We start from the raw sequence: 10000 nt of genomic DNA on the forward strand, positions 1-10000 counted from the left end.
ATTTCTAAGCTTTTGCGTGACCCGATATTAAAATTGCGGTCTAGAATGCTATCACGTGGGTTAAAAAAATGACATCCGCTGAGATTTTGCAATCTAAACATTCCTTGCTTGAGAATAAGTACTCACATAGATGTTAATGAGAACTCAAAACATGACTACTGGCTTTTTATAGCAAAACTCGATGACATATGTTTTTGTCAGCTTCCGGCCGCCATATTTGTGTCCCTGAGAAGGCCAAAAACATGGCGTCTCCATACAAAGCCTTATAAATTTGAGTAAAACATTTCTTCGAATATCTCCCTCACAAAATATCGCACAGACCTGAACCTTTGTGAGACTGTTTGAATTTTCATCTTCTTTTATCTCTTTGATTCTTGACTTTATTTGTTGAAAGGTTTTGATGATGGCGTGACAGTCAAAAACGGCAATAGTAGAAGTTACAATCATAGCTTAATATTTTCATATGGCAGCCATTACAAGGCTCTCGATCACAACAGCTGGTCACACCTCCGCTGTTGCAGATCACGCCATTTCCACGACGTAAAATGGGACACTCTTGAGATTTTAGCGAATGGAAGGTCTGACCTTCATTGTAAAATAAAAGAAACTTTATTGATTCAAAACTTAAGGACGTTCGCGCTAATTGTTTGTGCGCAACGTTACTGCGCAGGAAACGCGACTGTAATATGTCACGCATTACTTCGAGCATTAGTGACGTTGAGGTTAAAACCTTTGCAAAAGCGTTGGATCAGAGAAGATCGTGATCAGTCAAAATTGATTGAAAAATATTTATGAAAGTCAAGCAGACTACTGCACGACTGATATTCGCGTTGTTTTATCAGTCGTGCACTAGTCTACTTGACTTTCATAAATATTTTTCAAGCATTAGTTAAAATAACATGGCGACAAAAACGCCGGGGAAAAAACTCCAGGCCGGCAAAAGAATGGCACATTTATTTCCGAATCATCATGACACGTTAAAGAGAAGTGAACGGGAGGATGGAAAAGCTCTGGAAAAGGTAGCTGATCGAGTAGTGGCTGAAAGTTTGGAAAACTCGAGGGCTAACCGTTGCGTAAATTTAATGTTTCTTTGTTTTTTTTAATGTTTTTATTACACTACGAACTTAAGTTCAAAATGAATGCATGTTTTTAAAGTTCTTTTCCTTTACTTTCGTGAAAATAGAGCAGTATTTTCGTCCTCGTCCGCTTGCATAGTGCGGACCTGCGTGGAAACAACCAGAGATTAAATTTCACAAAAACCACACTCCAGAAGATGAACGTCAAGTTCATCTTCTGACGGCAATGGAGAGATTTATACAAAACACTAACCAAATAAAGATGACGCCTGCTTAAAACGTCGTTGCTATGCTCGAGAAAGTTTTTTTTTTTTCGGTTAAAACCTTTCATCCCTTCAACGATCGATCCCCTCTTGGGTTCCAGTCCTTCCCCGATAGGTCACGCAAAAGCGTGACAAACGAAATTTTCCAAGAGCTTTACAAAATCACGTCGATTTCACTCGTTTAGATCATCGGTGACCCCTATTTTTTAAATCATGAATCACTTACTTTACTTACTATCTACAAAATAAGATGAAATGAAAAAATTCCCACCGTAAGAAGTTATCTTTTTTTAAAGTTTTCTTTCCTCGCGCCTTTGAATTCCGGTAGTGGTTTCATCGGATAGAACTTACGAAAACGCTCGTCGAGGATGAACTCTACTGTTTACGACATCCCTGGCGGCATGCAATTATCTAAAAATCCCACTCCTAAAAACTTATGCACGGAAACCTTCACTCTAACAGTTTATTTTTATGATTGTCGATGGATGAGCAGATGACGCTACATCTCACTATTATGACCGATTTCTCGAAATAAAGGCATTTTTCCACTGCCATTTTCTCCGAAACAAAGTCGGTGACCCCCATTTTTTTTTTTTCATTTTTGGAGTAAGTACTTTATGACCTAACTCTAGGCGAGAAATGAAGAAAATCTCACCATAGGAAGATTTTGGCGCGAACGTCCTTAAATGCAACATTGACGGTAAACGTTGGCGGTGAAAAACTGTCTCTCCACTGACTGCCATATAATAATATTACAAGCTAGTTACCATTAAAGGAAATTTATTGCCCAGAGGATATAAATGGATTTATGCTGAGTGTGACATGCTTAGTTAATTATTTCCCATGTGGCAGTTTGGGCATTTCTGTAATCCGGAATTTTCTGGGGATCATTCACCATTTGTGCAAGCTAGGCGGAGGCTGATTCAACAGAGTGAAATCAATTTTCCCTCCCCACCCTCCCTATTTTTACTTTCTTGTGGGTGGGGTGTGTCCCCTCACCTTTGCTGGGATTATGTCTTGCTGGTTACCATGCTGATTTTCAATAAACGGCCTAGCCCACCAGGGCTTGGCCAAACGGAGCTCGCCCAGAGCAATGCCTCGCTAACTATATCAGTCAGACTGTATGGAGCATGAAGCACAAATCTCTTTTAGCTTTTTAAAATGATGCAGATCGTTTAACCGTCACTTCTGATGTATGTTGCTACATACGAAACGTCAAGTTTTGGAAACACAGCATATGTTTTATAATGCGACGTTTGTTCCCTGTGTTCATTTCCAGTTATGTCGCAACACGAGTCAACCTTGAGTCAAGATCGAGTCAGGTATTTAGCTTTAGCTAAATTTTGAGGAAATCATTCGATCAATCAAAGGAAAATTAAAATTGTGGAAATGGAGAAATCTTACTATTATCGGCATAATCCAAATTGTTAAAACCTTCGTAGTTCCAATGATCATGTACCGTGCAGGCTCAATTAGTTAAGACAAAAAAGTGATTAAGGAAGCCAATAGTATCATATATGACTTCATATGGAAAGGCAAGGACATGGTAAAACAGTACTCAATAAAAAAATGGGGTCACCGTGCTTGTTTACGCGTCAGCAGGCTCTTAAAATGGGGTATTTTTACTGTTTTCGCGTTAAAAATTCGAATCACCGTCATACAGAATTAAGTCTTGGTTACTTCAAAGACACAACATTTTATTTTGAAAATAAAGCCTCTTTTGTTTACATAAGCAGTATTGCTTAATTTACGCCGTCTTTGATTCCCTGGTTGTAGGAATAGTGCACTTTTTGGGACAGTTTCGTGGTTAGCTTGAAGCGCTCGCCTTGGTTAAAATACACCCAGTGCGGAACTGTTTTCCAAAAAAATTCATGTTCTACCATCAAACTTTTTTTCTTCTTCAAATATGTTCTTTATTAGACTGTCCTTAGCAAATACCTGAAAAAATAGTCGGGGGTCACCGTGCTCGTTTGAGAGAAAAGGAGCATTTATTTCGCTATCGGGTTTAATTTGACCGAAATCTCTTATGTTTTGTATGCGCACGTGCTCATGTGCGCGCGCTAATGACCGGAAAATCGTGCGCAGTAGGGATGCGCAATGCAATACTAAGGAATTACCTTAACAGAATTCGGATGTGAAAACATGAGAAAAGTGGTAGTCCTTCATATACACGCCGAGACCCGCAAAACGGGTATATTACAGTTTTCTTCCAGAGTTCACTTCTCTTCTTCTACGGTCTTCCCTCTGTCTTTGATAGGCCGCACCATTTTAATGCAGTATGATCTGCAAACACGTTTCGTAATATAGTTCTCCACTTTCCTCTTTCATGCGCGGAATGCTGCCACACATCCAGCTCGTGGCCAAATTTTAGAGTTGTTTTCAAAGTGTCCTTAATGCGAAGTTTAGGACGGCTGACTGGGCGTGATCCATTACCAGTTCATGGTAAAGCGGTTGTTTGGCAGGTCTGTCATCTCCCATGCGACAAAGGTGGCCCAACCAGGGAAGACGACCTCTAACTAACCTTAGCTCAATATCTTCTACATTAGCGCGCCTGAGGACTTCTTCGTTGCTAATTAAATCGTCCCATTTGATGTTAAGAATGATACGCAGATGGCGCTGCTTTAAAGTACGAAGGTCTCTGATTTTATAAACCTTCATTAACTCATCATTTGACAAGTAAGGACTTTTTTCTTCGAAGGCGGTACAAAATAAAATAAAAGCTGCCATGCGCTACACCGATCGGGCAACAATTTTCGAGGAAAACTGGAAAGGACTTTACCCACAAAAACACGAGGGCAAGGGGATGATCGTAAAAGAAAAAAAATGTATGGACAATCGAAGATTTGAAAACCGCTTAGGACAAACTATAAGATCATCTGACAAGAACAAGATGGCTAGACTAGACTAGTGAAATCCGCGTGTGACTAGTAATTGAAGCGATCACGGAGAGTTGTATTTGAAACTTCATGCGGTATCGGTGCAGCTTTAATAATGACGTTTGCCTTGCCCTGTTGGCGAATTAACGGCTACCGTGAACTGGACATTTTCATTAGCCAGTAGTTTGGATCCTGCATGGACAAGGTACAGTTGTTGAAAGATTGAAGAAAGAAACTTTTCCAAAAAAATTATTCACTTTGACTCGAGGTGAACGTGTGACTCGTAGTTGACTAGGACTCGTGGTTGACTCGTGTTGCGACATAGGTCCGTTCATTTCAGCCGGTTGCGTCTTATTTCTACTGAAGTTGAAATGGCCGAAAACGAAAATATTCACAAAGTTATAGCAGATCAGTCCACATGAAGTGTTACAGTCGTAATCAATTACTAAATACAGGCTATCGTTTTTTAATTTGGTTGTGAATAAAGGGGAGAGGTAGGGTGTGGGGGGGGGGGGGGTTAATAACTTTCACTCCTCTAAAAAGGGGGGCTTATTAGATGGGGGGTTTAAGAGGGGAGCTTAATAGAGGATTAACGGTCTCATAAAAAGGCGAATGCTGCAAATAGCAAACCGTTGACAAACGTATATCATTATTCGTTATGTACTTAATACATCTAGATAGCTAACCAAAAATGGAAAAGAAACGTAACTCAATCAAGAAAAAAGTGAAAGAAAAGGAATTTATATAAGTGTCATAGAAGCCAAAATGGCCGCACTACTGAGGCTTCCTAGGTAACTAGTACCGCCCGCTGTTTATCAGGCATACAATAAGAAAGGACGACACGGGGAAAATTTAGTGTTTCCATTCTACCAAGGTCAATTACTGACGATTTCGGAATCACAAATTGGCTATGTTGACCAACAAGGCCACGTGTGAATTGGCCGTCCATTTCAACAGAAAAGAACATCACATGTCTGACTTTGAGTTCATTGTTATTGAAAAAATTGTTAGTGACACTACTGATGATATGGACAAGGCTTTACTCACAAGAGAGGCCTTTTGGTCATTGCTAGCGGCAATGACTCATCCCAGTAGAGTGCTCAATTTGGAAATGAAAACAAAAGCTTTGTAATGCCAAAGAGCTATATCTAACTGCAGACAGTACTGTTTCGGCCTTCTGGGCCTCATCAGTGCAGTGCTGATGTCTGGGATGGAGGTTAAGCTTATAAAGCTTATTAAGCTTATTAAGCTTATTAAGCTTATTAACCTTATTAAGCTTATATATATATATATATATATATATATATATATATATATAGTTCAATGAATGGGACTAGTCGTTTGACATTTGCCTACAGGCCTGTTTCGTAGAGGCTTTAGGCTTCCACTCTTCAGGGCTTTTTTAATTAAACTGTGTGTTGCCTGCAGTATTTATAGTTGGTCATCTTTCCACATGCGTGCGTACAAAAAAATTCACGAGGTCATTAGTGTAAGTGTCCACAAACTCGCTATCACAAGCATTCACAAGATCGCTATCATAAGCATTTACAAGATCGTTCGTGCGTAGCGTAGCTTAAATGCTTGTTATCACACTATCCGTTCTTTATAAGAAATTTTCTTGCGTGCTATCCGTTCTTTATAAGAAATTTTCTTGCGTGCCTACATGTGCTAATCAATTCTGATCTTTTGTTCAGGGATGCAAGATCGCTGTGACAGATAATAAAGAACTTTTCTAAGTTACACAGATTGCATGTTTTTGTTACGTTCGAAATTGATTAGCACATGTAGGCACGCAAGAAAATTTCTTATAAAGAACGGATAGCACGCAAGAAAATTTCTTATAAAGAACGGATAGTGTGATAACAAGCATTTAAGCTACGCTACGCACGAACGATCTTGTAAATGCTTATGATAGCGATCTTGTGAATGCTTGTGATAGCGAGTTTGTGGACACTTACACTAATGACCTCGTGAATTTTTTTGTACGCACGCATGTGGAAAGATGACCAACTATAAATACTGCAGGCAACACACAGTTTAATTAAAAATGCCCTGAAGAGTGGAAGCCTAAAGCCTCTACGAAACAGGCCTGTAGGCAAATGTCAAACGACTAGTCCCATTCATTGAACTATTGTAACGCTCCCCCACTTGTGGGTGTAGAGCACTCTTCGTAGGATAAACTTGGACACATCATAAGGTATATATATATATATATATAGATATATATATATATATAATATATATATTATATATATATAATAAATTCAGTGTTGACATTTGAAAGTATAAGGTATTTATTCTAGCTTTGAGTGGAATAGTTTTTAGTGCTATCCGCCCTATAAAAACAATAGTCGTAAGGTGTAGTATATTTATGGTACAATACAACTTTTTGAGCACATTTTATTAAGTTATATTATCTATTTTAATGATATCTTACTGTTACAATGCCAAGATTTAAGAACATGTGAGCTGACATAATACAAGAAGTGCAGTTTATACATTTCGTGACCATAACATGCTTGAGTGACGCAGAACTGCCACAGGCACATTACAATTATGTCTTGCTGAATGACCTTGGCATACACGTGACTGGCAGGCTAAAATAAAGGAATGGTGTGCAATAAAAAAAGAATATATATTTGACCAGCTGTTAAAGGCGGTAAAGGAGGTAAGAATGAGATCCTTCCTTGAGACTCAACTTATTTCTGAAATAACAGAAACAAACATTGACTTTTGCAAGTTGATCGCTATTCAGGCTCATTGATAGCATGTTTATAATTCTATTTATAAACTTATTCATTTTTTTGTTTTGATTTTTATTTTTTTATCGAAGTAGTTTTTTCGAGTTTGAGATTGGTAGATGTGTAAATACAAACAATGTGGTAGCTTAGCACTAAAAAAGCGTCCATTCCTACTTGCTTTCAAAGTTTCATTATTGCCAATTCTATCCTATTAATTTTTGTTGCGCGCCACAATGAATGCAAATAGGGTAATGTTTTTTTGTTTGTTCTTTGTTGAACGGAACTGCTCAGTTACTGTAGGAACTGTAGCTCTCTCCTAATGCCAAGACAAATAAGTGCTGCCATATTGTGATACTGGACGAGTAAGTTCTAACATTCATTCCTGGGTTGCCTATGGGCAAACCCAGTCGAGGTCTGCGTTTAGTTTGTTTGTTTTCTTTTTTTTCTTTTTTTTAGTTTTTTTTTTCCGTGTCGGTAAAAGTCTTGCCTGTCACTCCCCTGGTAAGTGGTGTCTTTGTGCATAGAGCCTTCTGCGCGTATTTTTTTAGGATCGAGAGGGTAGTGGAACTGCGGAGATTTCTCTGGTGGACACAGTAGAATCATTAACTTAGCTTGCAATGGCGTCGAAAGTCATGTAACGCGAATGGCGTTTTAGTGGATCCTTAAACAAAATATACCCTTATGGAGCTCAATAATGGAAAGTCAGTCGGATAATCTCAAAAGTGACGAGTACTGGACTTCGACAACAATCTATCGCCCGTCGAGACGAAAAGGATTCTGTGGTATTTTCTGCCTTTGTAAATTTAGCCTGCAGTGCAGGCGGTTTTGGTGGTTTTCATCTTTCGATCTTTCGAGTGTCTAGCCGCCATTTTGGATTCGCTGCAGACTGGGAGAATTGGGGCGAGAATGACAAACTGTCGGAGGGGGTGGGGGGCGGGGAAGTAAAAATATACTTTTTACCTCGCCCCAACTATCCACTGTTTTTCTATTTCAAGATGGCGGCCTGAACATCCGATGGAAATATATATTCACTCGCCCGGCCAAAATCCGCCTGCACTGCAGGCTATTGTGAATTATAATATCTTGTTGTGTATTGAATTTTCGAGCTTAAGGTTGAAATGTGATATGGAAGAAGTTTTTTAGTATTGCTCAGTAAGCAGGAAGGGTTCACAGGCCTGTTGGAAGCGTGCTTGAGTTTCAACAAAATGAGCCCCAAAATCAGTGAAAACTTGTGACGCAGATGAATAATAAAGTAGCTGCTATTTCCAAAATGATGGAATTACCTGGTGATAAATAACGTCATACGCGTCTTGGCGAGTAAATTTTGACTTTGCATAAACAAGAGTTGGGTGATTGGGATCTTTGTTTTGACTTCGCTCATTTCATTGTCAAACTTTCTAACACTTGACCACAGGCTCCCCAAGCTGAAAATACGTGGTGTATGCGACAGTTTGTGTATATAGAGAATTGTATGGGAAAATCACCGATCGTAAAAAAATTGTGTAAATAACTATCTCATTTGAAATAAAGTTTTCCTACCTCAAATGTGTGACCAACTTGTCTCTTTTGGCGAGTTTCGAGCCATTCTGACGCCGTTTAGTGAAGTCATCCGGAAGGCCGTTGCTGAAATAATGGGAAGGCCGGTAACTCCATCCATCGGTGGCCAGACCTCACTCCACAAATCGTTTTCTCCTCAACAGGAAAAGTCCCGAATCGCAATAAAAACAAGAGTTCCATAAAGCCCAATAAATTTCACTCCAAATACGTGTGTTTCGGCGGCCGAAAGACTCGTGAAGAACGAAAACTTTGCCTTAAAATTCACCTCTTCGGCTTTCCTCAGAGGCTTGTGACCGGGTAGTCAACAACGGAAACTCGCAAGATGGTTTCAGCCTCAACTCTGATTGGACCATTTGAATTTGACCGCGCGCTGGCAACACGACCGTTGTTGACTGCCCAGTCACAAGTCAACAACGGTCGTGTTGCCAGCGCGCGGTCAAATTCAAATGGTCCAATCAAAACTTCAGTGAAGTTTAGTATTACAAATCTGTCAGATGCTCAGAGGGCACACTTGTGGTGCAAAGAAGTTGTGAGGGAACTTGAAAATTATCAACATGTCAGCCCAGAAGCCAACGTTTCTCGCTTCTCTTTTATTTGTTATTCTTCAGAGACTGGAATGCTGTATTTCAATACCACACAGGCAACCCAGTGTATGCTTCACAGAAGCATCTCGTCTTAAACCTAAAGCCAGACTAATTGGCAGCTAATTGGCATTCCTATTTGATTATCATTGTGTGGCATCGCGATCGTGATAGTATTGTTCATCTCGCTAGATTGTGCCAAAGAGTAGCATGATGCATTTGTTCCGAGTTTTCAATGGATGCAATTGCAACATTTATCATATGTGTATACATAACTCTCACATTTGCTCCTCAATAACAATTCAAAGACCCAAACAACAACGTTTCGACACTCCCGTCTAGTGTACTGGTGAGTCCAGAGTCCAGTCCAGCTTTTAGACCATCCCATATTTAGAAACTCCTGCATGTTTAGTGTCATCATCATGGGTGACTCAAGAGGAAAGCGGGGTGCGCCTAAGAATAGCATTCTTCAAAATGTAAATAGGTGTTACGTCAAAGGCCGCCATAATCATGGTTCAAATCAATACCGAGTGAGAAAACAATCTGATTGTACATGTCATGTCAAATAACGTGTAAATGAAGAAATAGAAAATATAATCTTGTTCTGTTGAGGCAAACGGGTATTTTAGTTAAAATTCTTTTACATTGCAATGAAGTCACGGGCTTGGAAATTCAGCCCCGGCACAATCCAGGACTTTAAACAAAACAAATCTCAACCAAACTTGGTTTCTGATGAATCAAGGGGGTAGTTTCTAAAGAAACTGTGGTACTGCGTCGGTGGGGAAGTAGTATACAAAAATTTGGATTCACTCTGACGAAGGGCTAACGCTCGAAACGTCAGCTTTTAGAATCTCTGTACGGTGGCCAATTTACATTGTCAACTCCGTTGATAAAACCAAATTTTTG

The sequence above is a fragment of the Montipora foliosa genome, chromosome 2, assembly GCF_036669935.1.
Source record: "Montipora foliosa isolate CH-2021 chromosome 2, ASM3666993v2, whole genome shotgun sequence".
Classification (NCBI taxonomy): domain Eukaryota; kingdom Metazoa; phylum Cnidaria; class Anthozoa; order Scleractinia; family Acroporidae; genus Montipora; species Montipora foliosa.